At 40.0% G+C, this 25,881-nt stretch overlaps 1 long non-coding RNA gene across 2 annotated transcripts in view; it reads left to right on the top strand.

The window, feature by feature from the left end:
• The window catches only part of LOC121924832, a 79,719-nt gene extending 58,007 nt beyond the window's left edge, over positions 1-21,712 (top strand). The window contains exons 3-4 of one of the 2 annotated variants that reach the window (XR_006102733.1): positions 14,617-14,693; positions 21,560-21,712. This is a non-coding gene — a long non-coding RNA (uncharacterized LOC121924832). Of the gene's footprint in view, positions 1-14,616; positions 14,816-21,559 lie in introns of those variants that run through there. The other variant, XR_006102732.1, reaches the window with a different exon arrangement.
• Positions 21,713-25,881: the final 4,169 nt, after the last annotated feature.

Raw genomic sequence — 25,881 nt, forward strand, 5'->3', positions numbered from 1 at the left:
ATTTTAATTTAGGGGCTCTACACACCAGCCATAAAGGCCAGCCTGAGGGCAGAGTTGACACACACTCCGACTCTGCCCCCAGGGTGGCATGATGCCATGTGCCACTCTACATGGCCTACAGTGTCACGGCGCCACAGCTATCACACCCTTTCCAAGGTGCAAAAAGAAGCTGCTTATTGCAGCTCCTTTTTGTACCCTGGAAAGGCCAGATCAGGGCTGGGGTATGCCATTCCCTTAGAGGCGATCTGCACAGCCTCTTCACCTTTTGAAAAAACTTTTTAAAGCCAACCTAGATCACATCCCAGGAAAAAGGAGGGGTATAAATCCTCCTCCTCCTCCTCCTATTGTATATAATAATAATAATAATAATAATAATAATAATAATAATACATATAGTAAGAATAAGTTCTGACTATATATATATTTTAAAAAACGGTAGCCTGCATGTGTGAGTTGGAAATTACTGTTCCAGCACTACAGATCAAACTTCTCAATTTTATTTTAAACACAAAGGTTTGAAATTATGTCAGTTCACACATTTAGTTAACTGTCATCAGGTGTGCAATGATTAAGTACAAGTACAGAAAAATCAAGTGATGTGTGAATTACTCTGCAGTCAAATTTATCAGTCAAGTTATTAAAATCTTCATAATTGCTAAATAAATATTTTCTCTATCAGAAATTAAATCCAGTAAATCAACATTTTTGTAGTAACTTTTCTCTTTACAACCTATTAGTGACTCTTTCTAAGGAAAATATGTCTTATAGAATAGTTTCATCAAGCCAGGAAGGTCACTGCATTACTCTAAACGCATCTCATTAGTAGTTGGCAATTAAAATGCACTGTCATTCAAGAAGGACCTAGGTCTTTGCCAAAGAAGAAAGACAAAGAAAGAATGGTGAGAACATTAGATCACTCCCTTCAGGATTAATTAATTTGCCGGAAGCTGACAAATGTTTTTTCTTTCTCCCTCTCTTTTTGTTTTGAAACAGTTTTAGCCAAGTGTTAATTGGAGATTTATCTTTTTTGCTTCAGAGAACACTTTAGCTCAAACTACAGTTAGTTTGACTTCTGTATAAACTTCAGTTGCTGATGTTGTAACTGAGCAGTTTGCCTATTCACTTACGTGAGAAGGTGGAGCAATGATTAAGATGGTGGTAGACATGGATTTCGTTTTACAGTTTTGTCCCATTGACCTGTAAAGTGTTGTGGGTTGGCCTTACTACTTAATGTAGATCAGAGGGAGGGGGATGGATGGATGGAAAAGTGGCACTGAGCATTATTTCCCTTCAGAATTTTGCAACAGATGGTTGTTGTCTTTCTAATATTGAATCTTTGCTGTGAGGTCTGTCCTGAGAGAGCCCTGGGAAGCAAAATGGGGAAGGGTCCAGAGTTTTTCTTTTAAGTTTCACTTTTATTATTAAAAGAGATCCCCTCCCTGCTCCACCATAGATCTGTTAGAGCCAGAGATGTCACTACTGGAAGAAAAAATCTGAGCCTGAAACCTTCATGAGCTCCCACAACTCTAGCAGTACTCATTGATGCCTACTTGGAGATGATAGACCAGGCTTCTCAGCAACAGCAGACTTGGAGCCACTTCAGAAACATGTCTTGTCCATAAAGGGAAGGAAATTACTGTAAGTGATAACCTAGCCTGAGAAGGAGGAGGATTCCTATCAGCAAAGTGAACATTTCTGGGCCAAGAAACACTGGGCTACTCAGAAGTAAGAAGGTTCATCAAGAGTAGGGGTCTCTTGTGGTTTGTTTCATATCAGTGTTAGGGATACAAGGATAAAGAGGGCTCCTTTTTGATATGCGGTGGATTTGTAAGCAGGAAAAGCATTACTGGTCTAGGATTTATATGTTAATTCAAAAATTTCTAAAGGTAGATTTTGTAATGTTACCAGGAATGTTTCTCTTGGGCGTTGGAGCTAAAGAAGTGGATAGTAAACGTGAGCCACTTCTTCGATAAATGACAGCAGCAGCAAGAATACTGTTTGTTCAAACTGGGAAATGGACTGAAGCACTAACAATGGAAGAACAGTTTGTTAAGGCTGTTGAGTTAGCTCAAATGACCAAATTAATGAGGCTTCTAACAGATAAGTGAATTGAAGACTTTTTGAAAGTCTGGATCCGATTTATGATATATATTTTTTTAGCAATAAGAATCTAACAAGATAAGAATCTGTAGCTATGTTTATTAGTAACTTTAGCAGGATTAGCTGGATCTGTAATGATAGAATAATATTATTTCTCTTTTTTTTGTTTTCATTACAGTCAGGATTGTAGGGTCAGAGTCTCACTGTGTATAAGTTGTATCTCTTCTCTTTTTCATCCTTTTGTTTCATTATCTTTGTTTATTATTTTGATTATAAATTAGATTCTTTTTTTTACAAAACCTAATACAAATTAATAATTTTAAAAAAAGAAACAAGAGATCCCTGCAAGAGCAGAAAGTTTTGAAATTTGGTCCTAGTGCTTGTAGCTGGGTTTGGGTTACCCTTTGGAAGATCAGTGTATTTAAGCTTTTGATACAATATGGAAATTTAATGTGGCACAATTTTGTAGACAACAGAGCTATATAAAATTATATGCAATAGAAGTCAATTCCAGTTAAAAGTATCTCTCTCTGGCTTTTCTTCACGAACGAAGATTCAGGAAGGATTCATCCCGTGCTTTCTACAAGCGTGTTGATGACTAAAAAGGCCAAACTGGGATAAACAAGACCGGTTACAGAAAGCACAGCAGAAAGTCTTCTTGGCTGATGTTTCTGGGTTGTGGTTCTTTCTACATTGCTGTTTCTCTTCGAGACTCGTTCGGCGTGAGCTTTCAAACAAGGCTGCAGCATCATGGATGCGAGGCCAGGGCGGACCATTGTTGGTGATCAATTTGGCCAAGCCTGAGATGTTGTTTCAGGGAGTCCTTGTATCTCTTCTTTGGGGCGCCCCTCTTACGCTGACCTGTGGCGAGTTCACCATAGAATACTATTTTGGGGAGGCGATGGTTCTCCATCCTAGAAACGTGTCCGGTCAGCACAGCTGCGTCCTCAATATCATGGCCTCAATGCTAGTGATCCCTGCTTGCTTAAGGACAGCAACATTTGCCACATAGTCAGTCCAGTGTATATTTAGAATTGTGCATAAACAGTGCTGATGAAAGTGTTCAAGGAGTCATAGGTGTTGGCGATAAGTGACCCATGTTTCAGACCCATAGAGGAGAATAGACAGTAATGCATAATTTTCTTCCACAAACACGAGACAAATTGTAGGATATTCTAGAAAAATGAAAAACATGACCAACTAAAATCCAGAGGACAAAAAGTGGAAATATACAGGGGGACCAGACATGCCCTACATTTCAGTCTTCTATCCAGGAGGAATTCTCAACAGTTCTTCCTTTTTTGGAGCATGGCTAAGAAGCATAAATGTACATTTCTAGGAGTGTGTTCAGCTTTTGTTTGGACATGTTCTTCCTTTTTCTTGAATGGCTAAATGTCGACCACTCTAAACTTTTTCAAACCCCTGTTCTTTTTTAGGCTGACAGTACCCTGGGCCTTCTTATCCCACCGCTGCCCCCTTTCATTAACCCTCTTGGGTGCAACTTATATTGTGTAAGGATAGTAGCGTGTTTTTGTTTTAAAACTCCAGTCACATGTTTCTTGAAACAATAACAGAAGTTTATTTGAAAAGAGAATTATACAAAATATCAATGATATTAAGTTGTTATTATAGTTTTTCCTTGTGTTACTTAGGCCCATTCCGAATGGGCAAAAAGTACGTGCCGTGCACGTACTACGGTTAGAAAGGGGCATCCTTTCCAGACGCCCATAACCCTAGTACGTGCTTGGCGCGTACAAAATGGCAGCACCCGTTCTACACGGGTGCTGCCATTTTGACGTCGCGGATGCCTAGCGTCCGCACGTCGCACAGCAGAAATGATGCCACAAGTGCGCCATTGGCGACTTGCGGCGCCATTGCCGTGCTGCAAGAAGAAGCTGTATTTTGTAGCTTCTTTTTTGTTGCGTCCAGGAATCTCATGGTTTGTCCGCTGTGGTTCCCAGACTCAGCAACCAGCGGCGTCGGCAGACCGCCCTTTTGGGGCGGTCTGTAAAGTGCCTTAGTTACATTTGCACTCTTTTATTTATTTATTATGGTATTTATACCCCGCCCGTCAGCCCTGAAGGCTCTCATAGTGGCTTACAATTGTTATTTTTATTCTTAGACTTAGTAGTGGCTTAGATTTCTTAGAAACCAACTGTTTCTAATCATATGTTTTCTTTGTTACTGATATCCTTCTTTTATATACTGTATATATACCATATTTTCCGGCATATAAGATGACTGGGCATATAAGACGACCCCCCAACTTTTCCAGTTAAAATATAGAATTTGGGATATACTCACTATATAAGACTATCCCTCTTCCAAAGCACACCAAATAAAAATTAAAAAACAACATCAGATTTGATTTCAATGTGGTAATTTTAATTCAAATGACATGCAGGTACTTAGCAGGAAACCTTGTTGTATACAACGGCTGCTTGGATTGGTCAGCTCTCCCTGCCTGCCCAGCCCTCCCTGTCTCCAAGACTATCAGAGCGGTAGCTGCTTTCATATGATCGTCGCATACGGTGGGGATGTGGCCGCGGCCATTTTTGAGCTCCCCCCACCATATGCGGCGACCACAGATTCTCCAGTCCAGCTCAGAAGTTTCAGCACCTATCCTATAAGATGACACCCGGCGTATAAGACGACCCCCAACTTTTGAGAAGATTTTCCTGGGTTAAAAAGTAGTCTTATACGCCAGAAAATACAATACTCTTTAACCACCCCAGGACTTCCCTGTCCCTCTTTGGGCAATTCTTATCACTAACTCAGTCACCAAGGCTACTGTATCCCACAGGATAATAAATAACCACAACCCTCTTCCAGAGTTCAGTTATCTCTCGAGTCTCTCAATTTCAGATTCTAACTCAATGGATGTAACAGACCCTTCTTGGTCTCAAACCAAAACCCTAACTTGGAATATCTATCAGGTTGTAAGCCCCTCACACTGGACTTAAACCTCAGTTCGCATCTGGAACTCATAAAACTATGTCCACGCACTGGACTCAACAGAACTCTATCTGAAGTCCCTAATTGTCACAATGGAACTTTCACTCTTTCCCTGCCAGCATCTCATTGGCTGAGAGCAGCTGGCTTATGATTGTCTGCTGCTGTTGCTAGGCTAATTCATCTTTTCTCCACAATCCTCCATTTTGAAATGCCTTGCCTTCCTTTGCAGTGAGGACATCTGGTCACCCTGTGAAATACAGGACATGTCCTGGAAAAGGAGGACATCTGGTTACCCTGGGTTCAAGGGAAAGGAGGAGGCTTGCCTCAAGATGGGACTCATGTAGGGTGGCCATTATTAAAACACACCACTCATTAAAAGAATGAAATGCAATTAAAAAGATAGAAGCACTTAAAAACAGTAAAATTAAAACATTACAACATCCCCAGCCCATTCTTTACAAGCTTTCTGTTTTAAAAGCCTGTCTAAGTAAAAAAGTTTTAGCCTGCTGACAGAAGGACAAGGAGGGGCCAGTCTGGACTTCTTGGGAAGGGAGTTCCAGAGTCTAGGGGCAGCCACCAATAAGGCCCTCTGTCATGTCCCCCCAACTGTGCTTGCAACAGTGGTGGGACTGAAAGACAGGCCTCGCCTTGATGAGCTCCGAGTCTGGGCCAGTTCATACAGGCAATTTTGTTTTCTTCTACTTTTCCCCCTTATCTGTCCTTAACTGCTTGAAAAGTTTCATCTGCCATGCCTTCAGTCTTCTCTTTCTTTTTGGCTGCAATAGTGTCCACCAGACAATGTCCCTGGCTTCTGTTCAGAGTTCTGCTGTCTCCCAGTCAATTAGGGCTTGACAGTGCAAAAGTATTTAAATTCTATGGGGATATTCTTCAGATGGTGTTTTGGCATGCTGGTTGGTTTGTGCTTTAGCTAGTTTTATTATGTCTAGCTTCCTCTGATTAATGCTTCTTGCTCTATATTCCTATAATACTAGTGGAACTGAAAGCCGTCTAGCATAACTATTTTTGATTGCTATGTTCAGCTTGTGCAGTGTGCTTCGGGATATCTCACTGTAGAAGTGTCAAACCCCAAATCACTTGCATAACAGAGTGTACTTAAGCAGTTAGACCAAAGAGATACTGTCCATATTATTTTCAAGTAAGCTTAAGAAGATATTAGGTTTATCTATTTTTTCAAGGTTCTCCTGGTTTCTCTTACCATTCCTATATTTCCTCTTACAGGTTTTCTTTGTCAGTACCTTTGTCATCACCTTTATTAGATGCCTCCTCGCTGGGATCCAGATTTATTAATGCAAACAACTTTTGTGTGTGCATTTCTTATCATTCTGTTGGTTATGTTATCATTTAGGACTATAATTTTTTAATCAAGCTTATGAAGCTCTCTACAAATGGTAACACAAATAACAAAAACAAGTTTTACATGTAATCCTCCCCCTTTTGGCTATATATATATACTTTATTATTTTCATAATTTGTTCCTTATGTCCCTTCCTGTCCCTATCAATTACTCCAATTAATATATTTCTCTATTACAATATTTAATCTTTGTGACACTAATTTTTCTGAAGAATTATTTACTCCCAACCCTCATGCTTATAAGTAGAAATAAAGTGTAAGATATAAAAAAAGCTCCAAGTATTAGTAAAAGGATTATCACTTTATATTAATATGTCTTACCAAGACTATGTACTTCTTTCCCCACTTCTTTCTTATCTTCTTAAAGTTCAATAAATGTGATTACCTGGTAAGTTGTTACAGCATTATACCATTAGCTATTATCTTAACAATGATCAGTAGATTCAATATAATTAATCCATTTTCTCATTAAACTAAGTTTGTACAAATGTTTGCCACTTCCCCCATTTTAATTCCAAAAATGTCATTACTTTTCCCCAATCTTCCTTCCATTTCATCATATTTTCAGCTTTCAGTTTGGTTGACAGTAAATCCAGTTCCATCATCTCATGCATTTTAATAACCATTTATCCATTCCTATATTTTTATCAATTTTATTTAGGACGATAATTTTAAAAGTCTATCCCAGTACAGTATTTTCAATCCTGTTGGTTAACTGTGAATCCCAACTATAGATAATTGAATCAGTTGCTTAACAAAGAGTCAACACATAGATGAAACCCATGTTGGGAACAAGAAAAGGTATTCGGGCCTTTGATACCTGCTTCCCTAAACTAGTCCAGACAATATTGGGAGGTTATTTGTTTTGTTTTTGCAGGTTCTCTGGACCTCAATATATTGTGGAGGTGTCTTTACTCTATTTACTGGTCTGCTTTTTTGCAAACTGAACATACTGAGGACCATATTGGTTGTATTTGGCATTGGATTACACTATTAGCATTAAATAAGTGCATTTTCCCACTAAAGCTACTGAAGTCAGAACAGTAGTTTTGCCTGGATGCATAACAGACATCTCCTTTGATAGTTCACCACACATTCTCTAGCTCTTCCATGCTTCTGCCACTTGCTCTCTTTCAAGAGGTATTCACATTTTCCAGTAGCATGAATACAGCTCCTACAGATGCCAATGTGAGATGCATATTATCTGAGAGAATGACATACTGTGTCAAGAAAGGTTAACAAGATTTATTCATCATAAGCTGTAAGCAACAGAAAATTCTTGATCAGTGGAAGGCTGTAAATGCAACCCCAGACCTATTGATTTTCAGTAGTTTTTGTCCGTGATTAATTGTTTACACAGTGTTCAGTGCTAGGCACCAGATAACACATTATTCTTACTGTTATGACAATATTCCTCACTGACAGCCTTTCGCTGTCTACACTGTCTCCAGCAGATTTGGCAAACATTTCCTGAATGTTTAATGCCGGCTTGTTTTTCACAAGCTGCTTGTCTATTTTTTAAAATGAGAATTTGGTTAGGGGCAGGAAATCACAGACATTCTCTAGCAGAACTGCATTGCTTTACATGATTAATTTCAGATTAATTTTAGTCTTTACCTGCACATATTTAATGCTATCCTACTCCTTCCCTCCATAAAAAGAATTATCGGCTGTAGATTCAGAACATGTTCCCCAAACTGACAAGACTGAAGGCATACCCTGCAAGGCACAAATTAGTTGGTAAAATATTAACAGTGTTTGTAGAGAAAAAGATATTGTCTGTCTCACTAGCTTGATTTAAATTTGAATGTTTTATACCTGCAGCAGTTCTCGATATCATGTGGCAGGGCAATTAATTCTGTGGCTTTTGTGGCCCTAAAGCTTTATGCACAGATCACATTTTTGTGCATTTTTGTCACAGGAAACTTGCGTCCTGGCTTCAAAACAGAAGTAAAAAGTACAAAAACAGAAGTAAAAAGGACTTACCCCTGTTGAGCCTCACTTATCATGAGCAAATTATCTTCAGTAAGTCTGGACTACCGTATTTATTTTTAATTTTAGTTGTGACAGTTTTATTCCACGGATCAACCCAGACCTCTGACGGGTTTAGAAAATGTTGTAAAACCAGAAAAATACAATTTAAAAATCTAATAACAGCAGGATATACTTTTTAAAAAAAAATAGTACAATACCAATGCAATCAATGTCAGACCAACAAAAGACTGTACAGATTTGGCAGAAGATCAGCATAAGAACCAGTGCAATGCTAGCATAAAATCAATATAAAACCAGCAGATGGGAAAAATGGTGTGACAAAAATATAAAAGCACAAAAAGCATATAATTTTAGTTATAAGGAGTTACAAGGCTGGAGGGGGGAAGAAGTCCTGACCTGCTATAAAGGAAAAGATTGTCAGCAGTTGACTCTCGCAGGAAAACACACATAACTAGGGCACTATCACTGGCAAAGACACTCTAGTAGCCAACTGCCTCACCTCAGGTAGAAGAATCTGGGTCTCAAATGTAGATCTTCAACATGGCCTAATATGTATGTTGCTCACACAATTCTTGTCCTACTAGTCATGCCCACTCAGCTTGCAGGCAAGCCTATGAGACATCATAAAACACAAAAGAATTGACAGCAGCAGACCATGGGGCCAAAGACATGAAACTTCTCTGAACAGAACTCCACTGGACTGCACTGAACTTAACTTTACCAGTCTGACTTCACCGTCACTCACTTTTCCCTTTTATAGCTATTCCTTCCCCAGCAGACTCTCTCACATTCAGCCCAAATGGGAATTGGCTGTAAGGAAACCAAGTCTCCCCAGTGACTCTGTCACAGTCACTCACACACCCTACATGACATGACTTTAAATACCAAAAGGTGAAGTCTGATTGGACACAACATCAGGTTTAGCCAGTCTCACTGTGTAAAGAAATAATTTAAATGAAAATGCTGGCCTGCACAATTCTTTGCTTTCTACTATGTAATATGGCAGCACCCTTATAAGGTTTGGTATATTTCAGTTTCCCAAATATTGTTAGTATAGGTTGCTTATCATGCAAATGAAACCATAGTAATTGTTGCATTATTTTTCTGTCATTATGTATACTACTACTACTACTACTACTACTACTACTAATATAATTTATTTATATTCTGCTTTTTTGCAGAGGAATCAAAGCGGATTACAACACTATAAGAATAAAACATCGTACAGTTAAAAATGACAGTTAAAAAGAACAATCCCATATCCCACCCGTCCCCCAAGCATTAAAAAAAAAGACATTAATCAAGACCTTAAAAAGAGTAAACAACAAGAAAGAGTAAAACATTCCAATGCGAGTTCACTAAAATTGTGGGTCGATTTGGGCGGGATGGGGCCGATGATATCAGTAAGGGGAGCTAGTCTAGCAAGGCTAATCTGGAAAGGCCTGCCAGAAGAGATCCGTCCCTTTTTAAAGGCTTCCAAAGTGGCAATATGACGGATCTCGTCCAGCAGGTCGTTCCAGAGCCTAGGAGTGGCAAATGAGAAGGTATCATCCTGGATTAACCGGAATATAGTGTCCAGATCAAGGGAAATAGAACTTGACACTCTATTCTGTCCATTTTGAGGCACTAGAGTTGAAGAACGATATTGACAAACTGGAATGTGTCCAGTGAAGGGCAAACAAGATAATCAAAGAACTTGGAAACCAAGCCTTATGAGCAATGACTGAGAGAGCTGGATATGTTTAACGTGGAGAAGAGAAGATTGGGAGGTGACATGATAGCTATCTTTAAATATCTGAAGGGATGTCTTGTAGAAGATGAGGCAAGCTTGTTTTCTGCTGCTCCAGAGACAAGATCATGAATATATGGCTTCAAATTACAAGAAAAGAGATTCCACCTAAACATTAGAAAGAACTTTATTGTAAGGGCTGTTTGAAAATTAAACAAAAATCTTTCCTCAAAGAGTGGTGGATTCTCCATCTACAGAGGTCTTTAAACAGAGGTTGAATAGGCATCTATCAGGTTGCATAATGTATGGCAGGGTGGACAGTTACCCATGGCCCAGACCTGTGTTTCCCTATTAATGTCTTTCCCATGTTTTATTTATAGTTTTCTAAGTAAATTCCTCCAACACCACTACTGCTGTTTAATTTTCCTGGTGTGAGGTACATTGCAGTAACTTATGCAAATTTCTTTGGTTCTATGGATTTACTTAAATTGGATGTAGGCCTCTGCTAGTAAAAGCATGATAAACTATGCAGAACACAGGAAATCCTGCACACTCGAGCCTAGGAGGCCTTAGATCAAGGGTGGGAATTGTGAGGCCCTCCAGATATTGTTGAACTGCAGTTTCAGCAGTATAACCAGTATAACCATTTGGGAGGAATGCTGAAAGTTACATTTCAACAACAAGGACTCCCAATTCCCACCCCTGTTACAGAAGATTTGAAATACTATTTAGGGCAAAATCTCAGTATCACTGAACTGATATGCACCCCAGAATACATAACAGCACTTCCTCATATCGCTGCTTTACTAATCACAAAAGAAGGTGGTGAAGCAATACTTGGAGATTCTTGTGCTGTGTTTCTTGGTGGTCAGTCAATGATTGGACGTTTTTCAGGAGCATCAGGACCTCTAGAAAAACAGTTAAAAACACATGCAATATAAAGTTGGGAAAGTGAAGTACATTGTTATCTGTAGCTTTTAGACTCAGATGCAATTTCATGTTTTACTTCTATTTTATTGCTGAGTTCCAACTTAAATATTTTCTGTTGCTAATTTTCTGTGCTAATATATTGGTCAACCAAGGTTAGCTTTTATCCTTGTTCTGTATTTCAAACAATGTTATACAACAGGATTTCTGCTCGCAGGAACCAACAGGAAGCACCCAAGAGAGAAAGGGGAGCTGGCATTTTTTGGTCTGTAGCTCCACATCTCTTTGCCACATTGTCTGGGAGAGTTCCCCAGGCATAAAAAGTAGTTGATACAGGTTGCAGAGGAAAAGAGGAATGGAAAATAGTTACCTTGGCCAGTAGTAGCATCTCAGGAGCAGGAGTCCACTTGTGGCTGGTGTAGATTCAATTCAATGTCTTGTTCTAAGGATTTTTGTTATTATCTGTCATGGAGTTGATCCATGGTGACCCAATGAATGAGAAACCTCCAAGTCATCCTGTTATCAACAGTCCTGCGCAGGTCTTGTTGACCTGGGGCCTTAGCTTCTTTGATTGAGTCTATCAACCTGGAATGTGGTCTTCCTCTTCTCCTATTCCCCTTCACTTTACCAAGCAATATAATCTTTTCTTCTACCTTACCAAGCATTATTATCTTCTAGTAAGTCACCTTTTGCCATGATATGACCAAAGTATGATAGTTTCAGTATGGTCATTTTGGCTTTTAAGGAGGGTTCAGGCTTGATTTGCTCTGTGACTCATTTATTTGCATGTGTTGTTTTTTTTAGCAATCATGGGCCTGTTACAAACGGGCAGGAAAGTACGCGCGGAGCGCGTACTAGGGTTAGAAAGGGGCGGTGCTTCTGCACCCCCTAACCCTAGTGCGTGCTCTGTGCGCACAAAATGGCGGCGGCCGTTCCACACGGCTGCCGCCATGAGGACGTCATGACCGCGCCGCCTCTATACGGGGCGGTGCGGACGTGACATCCTCGCTCCGCGCCAGGGCGCTTAGTGCGCCCTTAGCGCGGAGCAGGAAGGAGCTCCATTTCGGAGCTCCTTCCTGGTTTGGTCTGCTGGGCGCAGCCTTCACACGGCTGTATCCAGTGGACCAAAGGAGAAAGGGGCCAAGCGGCCCCTTTCTCCTCCTCCCCACCGCCGCGGGGTGTCCTTGGGGCTTGAAGCCCCAAGGACACCCCTTTACAGGCTGCGGGGAAGCAGCCTTTTGTCACTTCCCCACAGCCTGGAAAGCGGTGGATCGGGGCCTCAGCGGCTGCCGGTCTAACCACTGAGGCCCCGATACCCTGGGGAAAGGGGCGGGTGCAGCCCGCCCCAAACAGGCAGTCTGTAACCCGCCCTGATATCCATAGAACTCTTGTAAAGACAGGGAACACCAACTTAAAATGGAGGGAGGGTGGGGTTTTTTTTGCTTCTTTGTTTACTACTACATGTATACTGTGTATGTGTGGCAGATCTTCACCGCAACATATTTAGCAAATTTATTGTTCAATATTCATTTAGGACAGATCCTTATGGAACATAAAAGGCAATACTCCTTAAATGCAGGCCTCTTGACATTAAAACATTACTTGCCAGTTCCATCTTATTGTTGCCCAAGATGATTCAGCACATAGCCCAAGTCTATAGGAAATGTGTCTTTTCATATCATAAAAAAAGGTTTATTGCATTTATTCTGTTCCCTTTTCAGCAGTTGTTTCTATAGCAGGAATAATGGTGATGGATGGGTCTGTAATTTTCACATTCACTACAGTCTTTTGAAATTGGTTTTTCATGTACTCAGCAGGGGTGGGTGGAGAGAACAGGTGTGTACTTTGAGAGACTGACATTACTGGTGATTTGGTTCACAATTGCTTCTTTCCTCACGTTTGGATCACACAGTCTTTTATTTTCTTCCCCCTACTTTTCTTTACTTAATTTTTAACACCAGCTAATTTCATCTCTGTGCGCATCTGTTCCTTTCTTTCAGTTCATTTTAATTTTGCTTCCCCTTCAGATAGTTTAGAGGGCTGTGTATTTATTGGGCACTCCAGAACAGATTCCCTGAACAGTTTGCCTTTCCAATGAACCATCCATATACAGGCCTGATTTTCAGAACTGCTGGGTGTTGAGTAATTTCATAAATCTAGATATTTCATGGTAGGTGCTGAAAAGGGATTGAGCTCTTTCACAATCTGTTCTCAAAACAATCTTGCTGTGTGATGATTTAAGTATAATACTGGGGCAAAGCAAAGCACTCAAGAAATGCAGCACTTTATGAATAGAGCAGTTTTCTGTTGGACTTGTTGCCAGACTGAAGAGCTGGAAAGAATTATGTGTTTCCCTCCCAGAAATAGCTTCAGGGCAAGGTTTTAATCCCCCTTCAACACAAAAATGGTAAAAAGACTGAATCCTACCTGAAAGTCAAATTCTTATAGGGAAACTGTCTCCATGCTCTTCCTCTAATAATGAAGATTCTTTGTAATTATGTGGTAGCATGGAACAGCCATGCATGGTGTAGTGGTTTGAGTGTTGGAGTCATACTCTGGAGACCAGGGTTTGATTCCCAGCTCAGACATGAAACCCATTGGGTGACCCTGGGCAAGTCACACTCTCTCAGCCTCAGAGGAAGGCAATGGCAAACCTTCTCTGAGCAAATATTGTCATGAAAACCCCATGATAGGTTCACCTTAGGGTTGCCATAATTGGGAAATGACCTGAAGGTGCACAACACAGAGACACACACAGAGAGAAGGGCATACTCTGTGTGTTCCAGTTCTGTTCTTGATTGTGCTACATTTACCAATAGCCTTGCCTATCAGATTCCATACCCTCCAACACTTCATAGTTGAAAATTGGGACATGTGTGGCTAAATAACATCAAAATGGCAAAAGAGATGTTGTAGCAGTTTGCTTTTGCATGGATCGACAGGGTGGGTCAGAATTCTGCCCTCCTCCTATCCTCTGCCCCCTGTGATTTAATTGAGTCTACCCTATTCTTTTGAACTTAGTTTGCCACAACTGGAGTAAGCCAAGGATGAAGGGGGAGAGTGGGAAGAGGAGAGAAAAAGTAGGACATTTTAAAAGCATCTGAAAAAGTGGAAAGATAGAGAATTAACTGGGGCTGTCCCCATCAAATCAGGGCAGTTGGAGAATATGGCCGGGTACAGATGGGTCTCGTGGCACATCTTGATGATGTGCTAGGGTTGCCTCAAAGTGTCGCTATATTCTCCAAATTCTCTCTCTCTTTGTCTCCTTTATTTGCCTCCTGCCTCTTTTCATGGTATCCATTCAAATGTGATCCTTTAGGTACACAAAATAAGTGAGAATGGATGGACTTCTGAATTGTAGGCCTAGTGAAAGCTTGGACAGAGAGAGGTGATACGTGTATCAATAAATGTAATAAGGAAGTACTTGTAGGAATGGAGGTACTTGATGCTAGAATTTAACAATGTGGGGATGGCCAATATTCATTTTGAGGATACTGATAAAATGTCTTCTTTTTCCTTTCTTTCTTTTTTTGAAGGAGGAATGCCCAAGGAGGCAATGGAACATAGATGATTCTTGCCTTTCATCTGGAAGCTACTGCCATCATTCACAAATGTATGTCCAAAAACTGAGAAATATACCTATCTATATATCTATCTATGCATTCAGAATACAAGACCAAGCCTATCAGCATTCTTATGTGAATGGTCATATAGTACAAATGCAAAATGAAGACATTCCAGAGGAGATTGACTGTAAAACTGAAATGACTTCAATCTCTTGTAATGAGTTATGCTCAATAAATATGAATATTAGCCTTTGATGCATATTGCCAGAGTTTTCACAAATTGTTAAGAAGGCATACTGGAGGGCTTCTGGTGGCTTGGATCTTTGTCTATCTTGAAAAAAACAACCAAGCCTTATTCTAAAAGTGCAAACTGGAAGTTATACTCCAAACGTCCCCCTTCTGCTGACAATGAAATGGTTGCATTAATGAAAGCAATCAGTGCTTAAATGTCTTGTCTACTTCTGGTGAATGGACGCCTGCCAAACTGACTAATAGTGGTACACCCTGCACTGTGAGGTGTTCTGCAGCTTTCAGAGAGGCTGAGCAACCTCTCAACCTACATTATATTGGCTTTTTGATTTGTGTACAATTCTGCTGCCCAGACCACTTAAGAGTCATTATCAGTACCTGAAGGGAAGTTCACCTCTGCCCTTTGCAAACACATGTTTTTGTTTCTTTAGAATAACATTGAGGCCATGCTTTACCCCACTCAGGGGTGTTTCCTTCACTCTCAGGAGACAGCCCCAAGTTAGGAAGAGGTTAAATACACACAGACAGTCTTTCCTTGGACCTGCCGCTTCCCTGACTCTCTTTGAGACCTGCTTCTGCTATTCCAAACTTCAGTCTTCTTCATGTCAGAGGGTAAGAAACTTTGGGGTGCAACAGATGGGCAGCTCCGTGCCACCCCTCTTTGCCCCGCATCATTGCCACAGCAACCAAAAGGTGTGGCAACAATGTGCTCCCTCCTGGGAGCAAAAAGAAGCTGCCAAAAGCAGCTTCCTGGAAGAGGCGTGATTGGCGTGCATGTGCCCCGATCATATCACTTCCTGCCAGCACTGTTTGGGTGCTGTGCGACGCTTGCGCCATCATGGTGCCGCCCGTGTGGACAGCAGTGAGCCATGATGGCAGCGTCCTTGTGGACTAGGGCTGCTGGGCATGTAAATGCCCAGCCTCATCTAGCCCTAGTTCACGCTGAGGACACCACAAAGTGCCCATTTGTACCGGGCCTCTATGTGTTTGTTTTAGTCTGTAGTAGTCTCTTAAGCTTAACTACACTCCTTAGATTGGTTAGGAGAAGAGCTTTTAGCTTTCATGATGTTTTCCCCCCTTTTACTTTGAGAAATATTTGGAATGCATAATTGGAGGTTAAGCAGTGAGGAAACAGTGTTACTGATACCAGGTCTATCCTTATTAGCTTTGTAAGTAGCTGTAGTTAAGCATAACTGTCAGTGAAGCTGACTGGGTTCAAGGGCTTGAGCAGACATTTAGTATCATTATTTAAGTGCCTCTGAAACTCAGGAAATGCAGTGAGTAATCTCTGTTAATTTAATAAGGTACAGAATAAAAAGCTTTGAAGTTCAGACAGTTTGTCTTTCAATGCCATACTGGGGATACTCTCTCTCTCTCTCTCTCTCTCTCTCTCTCTCACACACACACACACACACACCTATTTGCCAATGTTTCCCAGCTAGATATATAAAACACTGTAGAAGAGGCATCTTCCATTCCTTAATTTGGATACTGTTGACAGTGTATTCTTTTTGAGTATGGTAATTTCAGGGCAGGATGCATGAACTGGTAATCCTTCTTAAAGTACAAGAATTCAATTCTGATATTTCTGTTTGCTGTGAAATACTTAGAGATTAGAAACTTGTTGATTTTACTAGCTTTAAAATAAAGTTTCTTGCTAATGGTTCCAGGGGATGCAAGTGCGTTTCAGATGTCTAAGTGGAATGCTAAGTGACACTTGAACTTTTGGATGGCTTTTAAAATTTAGCCTGCTGTGTGGAGTTAACTGTGTGGAGTGATGAGTCTCATAATGAAATCATAGCATCCCAATGCACTGGCTGGAGATTGCTAACTCCGGTAAAATACTGGTCTTATGTAGTAGTAGTCCTATGCACTTCCAGCAGTAAAACAGAAAGCAAAATGACACTTGCAGCTTCTATGGATAACATAGCAAAACAGATGTTCATACCTTTTCAGACAATGCTACCACCATGCACATCACTGTAAGCCAGTGATGACAGCATATTAACATGCACAGAAATCAATCAGTGAGGAAAGAAGGCTGAGTAACACTACAACATCTCCATAACTGAGTCACTGCACAAGAAGGAAATAACAAAGATGCCACATCTCTCTTCCCAGTGCAGATCTCTGCAGCACAGTGAGCAGAATGTTTGTAACTGACACCCACTTCACATATATGCTTTTTTTTCCTGACAGTACAGAAACAGCATACACCAAGCCACTTTTTTGCCCAGCAAACAGACAGACAAGAGAAGGCAGAGCTGATATTCCAGTCACAACATCCATCCAGCTTCATATTCAATGGTGCTCTGCATGATTTTCCGATTAAACTGAGAGTTCAATTTAGCAATTTGGGTTTTCCCTCAAGTTGGTGCAGATCAGATCTGAATGAATGTAATGGAGATCTCAAATCTGAATCAAGATTTGAAAATATGAATCTTTGGTGCTCCCACTGACTTCGAAACCAAAGTAGCTATACAACATTTTTGGTTTTTTTAAAAAAAAAAACAGATGAGTCTAAAGTCTAGCAGACCATATCTCCTTGTGTAAGACTGCCTGGGTCATGAGATTCTCAGAAGAGGCCCTTCTTTCCATCTCATTACCTTTAGGTACAGCTGGTGGAGACATGGGACATGGTCTTCTTGGTGGCTGATCTGAAACTCCCTTTCAAGTGAGGCTAAAATAGACCCTTCCTTGCTTTCCTTCCATCAGCAGGCAAATACCCTTTATTCCAACAAACTTAGAACTGAAGACTTTTAAAGGAAGGGCTTTTAGGATGTTGCTAAACTGTTTAAACTGTAATATTTTAAATCTTTTAAATCTTTTTAGTATCTACTTTAAATTGTTTTACTAATGTTGACAGTTTAATTTTATTTTAATGTTGATCCTTTGTATTCTCTATTGTATTCATCATAATTTTTAAGGCACCTTGAATCCCAGGCTGCATCTGCACTGAAGAATTAACACAGATTGACATCGCTTTAACTGCCATGGCATATGCAATTCTGGAATTTGTAGTTTTGTGAGACATTTATCCTTCCTTGCCAAAATACTCTGATTCTGGTACCGCAGCAAACTGCACATCCTATGATTCCGTAGCATTGAACCTTGACAGTTAAAGCGGTGTCAAACTGTATTAATTTTGCAGTTATGGCAGCAGCCCCAGATTTGGGGAAGAGGTGGGGCTTAGATGATGATGATGACAACAATAACAAGAATGATATTTAAATGTGATAGGCCTTCTGGAGGGGATTAAATGTCTCTAATTACCGACAAGTAGCTCCATGGGAATTTCTGTTAGGCACTTAGTTTTGCTTCCCTTCCAATATAGTTTTAAAAAGTACATACACTGAGTGAACAGTCTTGTCAACTCATGCTGCCTCTGTCCTAGCAGTGTCTCCCTAGTATTGGAGATACCTTCATAAAGCCTTTAGAGTATTTCCAAGTTTTACATCTGATGAACCTCACCCAAAAAAGAGCCAGTAAGAGAATAAGAGTGAAGACAGCTTAAAGTATTGTACCCAAAGGCAGTACATTGGGAATTGAGCAGGGAAGCGAGCAGGCTGGCTGACTAAGAGGCTGTGCGGACCACCCCTAAGGGGCGGCCTACAGCCACCTCCATCTGTGCCAAATCGGGGCTGCGTCAATCACATGCTACGGCCTTGATCTGTCCTTTCTAGGGCACGAAAAGGAACTGCCAAAGTGGCTCTTTTTTGCACCCTGGAAAGATTGCGATAGACAAGAGATGACAGGTAGATGCAACAATTGCAGCCTCCTGGTCATTCTCCTCTGTTGGAGGATAGAGCGATTTATTCCATACAACCTATTTTGTGCGGCCCAAGCAAATCTGTAGTTTTCAGAGGTGCAGTTCTGAACAATGATCAAATCAGACAATACTTCTCCAATTTATTTTGCAGATGTACTCACTGAAGTGGTGGATTGGCCACTGGAAGTAAAATACAGGTTTAATTTGCAAGTCTGATAGCTAACAATATTTCTGTGAGAAAATCCAATTATAGGATAGGAAAATTGTTAACTGGAGGGAATACACCTTCCTTTAATACTTAATCTGACCCTGGGTTTCAGCATGTTGGTGGCCACAATTTTGTCTTTCACCTCAGACAGTCTTTCAAAAACATATTTGTCCCCTTTTCACTAAAATAACTTTCTAAGAGATTTACAACATGATCATTTGATAACACATTTAATGTATAAGAAAAATATTTTTGTACAAATCTGCCCAAATTATCTGCTTCCCAAGGTCATCTAATCATACTATGTTAAAGTTAAATTTCAAGTCAAAGTGCCAATTCAGGCAAAGTACACAAAACAAATATCTTCAGATCTCAAATTAATATTGGAAATCCTGTACGTCACATGTAGTTAATTTTTTAAAAAATATGCAAATGCATCAGCAGACAAGCTCTAATATGCATAATTAGTAAGTTAAATGATATGAAGAGTGCCTTGAACAAATAGCTGTGGGGAACATGTTCTTATACATAACCATTAGTGTGAATCCATAAGTCTACTTAATTAGACTTAATTTCAATACTGCTGTAGTCAACACAGTAGAGATGTGAAAACAGACATTGACATGACTGTGCGATAAAGGGCTAATTGGATGAATTGGTTTTGACTTATCTGGAAACAGAGAATGTTTTTTTAAAAAGAGCATCCATGCTGTAGGTCTGTACAGTGATAATATCTGTCATTTGTCAAACTTGATAATCCTATGGAAAGTATCCTAAGGTATTCTTTATGAATACATGAAATAGATTGTACTGATTCCTCTTAGAATGGCATCAGTTAATCTCATACATAGTCTAAAGCTTTAAACAATAGTAGACTCAATTCCTTTCTGCTCCCCCACAATCCCAAAACTGAAGTCAGAGTAAGTCTTGAAATCCACAGCACATCAGTGATGAAAAAATAAGAGGGATACTCCAATAAAGTTGCTTAATTCAGAATTTGATATAAACATCATAGTAATAGTAGAAGCCATTTTAACTATGATACTGTCAAGACACAATCTGATCTGGACCCTGTGGGAATGTCATCTAAAGAATAATCCTACAGAAAGTCCAACACATTGGAAGAGTCTGTTATGAAGCCTTATTTTCTGATCATTTAGACATTTCACCTGGGAGCCTGAACAGACCATTATGTTACTCTGTGGATCACTCTTTGTCTCCCAGAAACAAAGGAGATTAGTATGCATGGCTTTTAAACCATAATTATAGTTGCAAAATAGTTCCTTTGGAGATACTTATCACACAATGTTGCCTCCAACCCATAGCTGCTGTGAATGCCAAGTGTGGTTAGGGTGTCCTTTTTCATTGATAGGGGAAACCTGTTGATACCTCCCATCAATGGCAATCCCTGAGCTGCCGCAGTAGTTGCAATATTGGCAGCCAGTGGTGTCACACTCTCCTTTTCTCCCTCTTCCCCCCTAAACTATTCCCAAGCAGTCTGATTTACTTTTTAAAAAATTCTTATATTTGTTAAAAAACTTAATTAAATTACCAGAACTGTGTTTTAAAAAAGTAAATGAAATAATATGAAATGAAAAGCATGCTGGGTAGGGCAGGATTAAGGGGGAATAGCGCAGTGGAAGAGAGTGCAATGATGGCAGTAGCAGTCCCAGTCACACATTTTTGAAGATGTGAGGAAATGTCTGTTCACAAACCAATATACAGTGGTACCCCGGGTTACGAATTTAATTCGTTCCGCGGCGCCGTTCGTAACCCGAAAGATTTCGCAACCCGAAAAAAGGCTTTCCGCTAGCGCTGGAAAGCCGCGGCTTTTAAATTTCGTGCCAAAAAGCGCCGAAACACACCGAAAAAAATTCGTAACCCGAAAAATCTTTCGTTACCCGGAACAGTTTTTTCCAAGCTAACTTTTTCGTACCCCGGAAATTTCGTAACGCGATCAATTCGTATCCCGGGGTACCACTGTATTAGTATTTTCACTAATTTGCATGGTTATGATGAGGACGGACTTGTGTGATATGTCTGATATTGGAGGAGTATTACTCAGAAGGTGGAGAATTACTTGAGATACTTATTCCATCCAAGTTGATAATCAGGAAGAGAAGGGTCTTGTTCAGTAGCATAAAGTACCTCAGCCTTCACTTGACCTTTGCTGGTACAACTGCTTCCGACAGATTTGTATCAAGTAGTCCTACTTCTACCATCCATGCATTTGCTTTGGCTTTCGTTTTTACTTTTGCACTTTAACCTTCATTTGCAACAACTGAAGGAATCTGAGGATAAAGGGAGTAAGTAGGAGTAGAGAAACTAGGGTATTTACAACACAGCTAAAAAAAGGGGATCATAGATTATTATTTGGGACAGTTCCTGCCAAATTGGGACAGTTGAAGGGTGTGCCAGAGTATTATAAGAGAATATCACACAAGGAAGGAAAATGAACTCTTCTCCTATCCTTATGATTAGAACATTCCTCTGTCCTATGTTTTTGCAGTCCCAGAAGGGCCACAAATGTAGAAGGGTTATTGAATCACTAATTGATTATGAAGCATGGCTAGTAAGCTATGTTTGGTTTGATGAGCCATTGGTTGTGTAGCTCTCTTTAATAATTATGTTACGTATAAGAAAAGAATAAAAATTAATTTCCCAAATGATTTTGCATTATCTATTAGATCATCTCTGTGAAAACAGAAGTGGAAGCTAATGGATATGATATGAAGAGCTTAGATTTTTCATTGTGTGAGTACACATTTAGCGAATTTCAGGCTTGAGAGAACAGCAAGTCCAGTGAAGCTAATAAGAACAAGAACTGCATTAACAACATCTCTTGGATAAGTCCCATTCTTTTACATGATTTTCTGAAGAGAGGTTTCTGCTAGATAGCTTTTGCCTATCCTTGTGGTGGCTATATGATTCTGATAAATTTCACAGCAGTTATATTTCAATCAGCAAATACTGTGTATGTCTACTACCATTTTTGGATTTTTCAACCTACTTCAGTGAAACCTGGTTTACAGGGCTAGACTAGAAAGCTTATCACACACATAATTTTCCCCATTATGCGAATGGGAAGGGATGCTTGGGGCTGTGCATGACCGAGAAAAAATGGATTTTACCGCACAGCAAATCATCCTCAAAATGGTGTCGTTCCGTCCCCTGGTGCAAAGCCATCCCCATTCAGTACTGAGGCACGTCATGTTGCTCAGCCAGAAGACTTTAAAATTTGATGCGCATCAGCACTGAATGGAGACAGCTTGGCGCTGGGGGACAGAACAGGGCCATTTTGAGGATGATTTGGTGTGCAGTAAAATCTGTTTTTTCTCGGTTGCATGCATAACCGAGCATCCCCTTCCCGTTCCCATAATGGGGGGGGGGGGAATGTGTGCAATAAGCTTCTGAGTAAGAAAAGACAGCAGCCAAAATCTAACAACTAAGTTCTATTGAAAACCAATTGATTGCTACACATACTTACATGCCTCCAGTTTTTATTCAGAATACACTGCCAAATCTATTGTTTACAGCCAAGTCCTCAAATTTAATCACATCTGTTCAGATCTACAATATAGAGACTCAAAACTCTTGGATTTATAACAGGCATTTCTCAAACTACAATACCCACCTAAGGAGGTAAAGAAACAAATTGACAAGGCAAGATTAATACCCAGGAATAGGGATGTGACGACCATTCATCATGGTTTGCTAAACATATGAATTGTTGATTTCTTGTCCCCTTTAATTGTTTTATGTAGGAGCCAAGAAATTTGCCGTATGTCACCTAGATGTAAGAATTTTCAGGTGTTTCATTTGCAAATTAAGTAAATGGGCAGGAAATTACTTTTGAAATCCATTGTTCTAAATTTTTTATTGTTTTACTGCATCATGTTGTTATTTTTGCAATGGCTGGATTCAAATTTGTTAAAACTAAAACAGAAAAGGTCACACAAGGGAGGGGGAAGGGGGAGATAGACTGGTATAGTTTATGAATAAGATAGAGTGAAGAAGACAAGCTGGGATTAGTTTTGGCGACAGGTTCTATATCTGGAAGGGGGGTTATGGGAGCTGTAGTCCAAAACTTTTACAAGCTCCAATTCTATCTTTTTCTCTACCTCTTTTTCTTAAGGACATACTATAATGCACTGAACTCAATGGCATTATTGAGTCCAGCTATTGTTGGACGGCAAGTTCCAGCAGCCCCTAGCGAGTGTAGCCATTACTAAGGAATGCTGGGAACTGCAGTCCAACAACAACCAGATTTTATAAACTATATAGGTTCAGTCAGCCCTGGTTACTACTTAGATGGGAGACCACAGGGAATACTAGGTACTGTAGGCTAGTTTTCAGCAGAAGGAACTGGAAAAATCACCTTTGAGGATTCCTCACCTAAGAAAACCTTGTGAAATTCATAGGCTCACTGGACTACAGCTCCCATAATCTGCCTTCCATCTTTAGGATTTGAAATCAAAACTTATCCCACCTTGTCTTCTTCAGTCTATCTTCCCCATAAACTTATACTAAGCTACAGTATCTCCCTTGTGTGACTTTTTCTGTTTTACCTTTGACAAATTTGAATTGCAAAAACAATACCACCACACAATTTCAGTACTTCATTGGCAAGACAGTTTTCTATGTTATTGCTAGACTTTTCCAATATGAAAATGCACACATTCTTGCACCCCCCCCCCCCCGGCGTTTTATTGCACTGATGCAGTAAAACAATAACACTTTTAGAACAACAAATTTCAAAAGGAATTTCCCACCCCTGATTGGAATTGGTGATCACTATCCTTTGTGAGGAATGAGATACTGTAATTATCTCACACTTCTCATGTGGAGATAACAGTAATTTATTGCCCCCATTCTTCAGGCACGAAAAACATTATTCTGTCATTTCACATTCCGACCCAGGAACCATTTACTACAAGCCAGACCAAAAGCGCAAAATGACAGAACACCCCAGTGCTCACCTATAGTCCCCAGCCAAGACCATTCAAATGCATCATCAGTGAGTTACAAGCAATTCTGAAGAATAAGAGCCCATACAGACAGGCCAAAATAAAGCTGCTTTGGGCCATTTTGGAGGTATGCTGTTTAAATTATGCATGTGTCCTAAGAGTCCGGAGGCCACCCTCCAGTCATGGCTTTGGTGTGGCTTTCGGACTCTTAGGACACATGCATCATTTAAATAGCATACCTGCAAAGTGACCCAAAGCAGCTTTATTTTGGTCTGTCTGTATGGGGCCTAAGACAGCAATCTCACAAGTCAGGGAGGCAGGCCTTTATTGGCCTACAGAAAGCCCCCAAATGTTAAACAACTACTCACTTATAGCAGGATACATAACATGGATGGTAACACAGGGACAAGACCTTCACAAACCCAGATGCAAACTCTGTCCCCACATCTCCCCTGGGAGCAATATAACAGGGGCCAATAACATCACTCACAATACCATAGGTATATTTATTTGTTTTTCTTCCAATGCCCCTCTACACTCTACATTGGACAAACAGGACAGTCTCTATGCAAGAGGATTAAGGAAAAGAAGTGACTTGTTTTTATGTGCAGGTTTAGGCTCTTAACTCTTGTGTTTGGTTGTCTGCTAGCAACTGGCTCCAAAGGCTAAAAAGTGAGGGGAAAGCACCAGGCTCCCATTTTGTTTTACTTATAACACCTGCTGTGATGGAAATGACCCACATGGTCTCAGTCATTTTCATTCTCAGCAGGTCCTTCAGATCCAGAGTGGTGTTAGATTCTATAACATACCAAGTATTTTCCTTTTCCTTAAACCAGGAATATAACATGGTTTGGGCAAGAAAGACTAGAAATGACAAAAAAGTAAAAACTGAGGAAAGCTACATTTGTGGAAGTAGAAAGCACAGCAGAAAATTAGGTTTGCTGCATGAAATCTATTTCCAACTTTAACTGAGTTTAATATGGTGAAGAACAAAAAGGGTATTTTTTTAAAAAAAGTATAAATGGCTAGAATGTGATAATGAAGGTTTGTCTTATGTTCGTGCTTCAAGACTGGTTATGAAAAATGAACGGTATGGTTGAGGACACCTGAAATCTTCTAGAGATAATGGCTATGTCTCTACTAATTTTATAGTATTTCAATCTTTACTCCCCCATCGCATATCTTCAATATGAAAAACTGCCCTGGATATAGTCTCCAAACACTAATCTGTCTCATGAGCTCATTCTTGAGAACATATTCACACACATACACATATGTGCACAATACTGTTCCACCATCCTAAATATTGCTTCTCCTCTCAAAGATCATTAGATCCCATCATGCTTCTCTGGTATTTTAGAATGGTTTTGCAAATCATAGGCACAACTGGGAAAGTTAGGGAGGAAGGATCAATATGTTAGGTTAGCTAACTAATCCAATTCACTAACATTTAATCGAAAGTCAGACATTTCAGATAAATTAAGTTTATTTTAAATTGGTGTTCAGATTTACATTGCATTATTATACTAAAGTTTTTCAGACTAATGATGAAAATCCCCTCCACTTTTTTTTCTTTTCCACCTCACGTTATCCCCATTTTGAGCTTTGGAGAGAAAGAAACAGCTGAATGAACTTTTGAAAGCCTTTTCTCACCCACCCCATTAAAAGCCCTTCTGTTGTGTTTCATTTTTTATTTCCCTTACTTCTCCTTACCCTCCCTCTTTCTCTAGCTTACTGATCTAGCATGATTCCCACAAAGATCCTAGGGGCATGCACTTCAGAATTTAGTTATCTGGCACAGAAGAGGAGCCTCTGTGTAATGTCCAGCATAGAGAATAAGAGGAAGATCAGAACGCAAAAAAGACTGCCAGCTTCCAAGCTTCTCATACTACTGAAACCTTGTAATTCTCCAACACTGAGGGACTTTTAAAATAAAACAAAAAAATAGTTTTTTTGGAAAGTACCAAATAGGTAAAATAGGAGATTAGTGCATCGGTTTTCATTCCCTCACTAGGCGTGGGATGTAAACTCACAGGGACAGA

The sequence above is a fragment of the Sceloporus undulatus genome, chromosome 3 (genome assembly GCF_019175285.1).
Source record: "Sceloporus undulatus isolate JIND9_A2432 ecotype Alabama chromosome 3, SceUnd_v1.1, whole genome shotgun sequence".
Taxonomy (NCBI): domain Eukaryota; kingdom Metazoa; phylum Chordata; class Lepidosauria; order Squamata; family Phrynosomatidae; genus Sceloporus; species Sceloporus undulatus.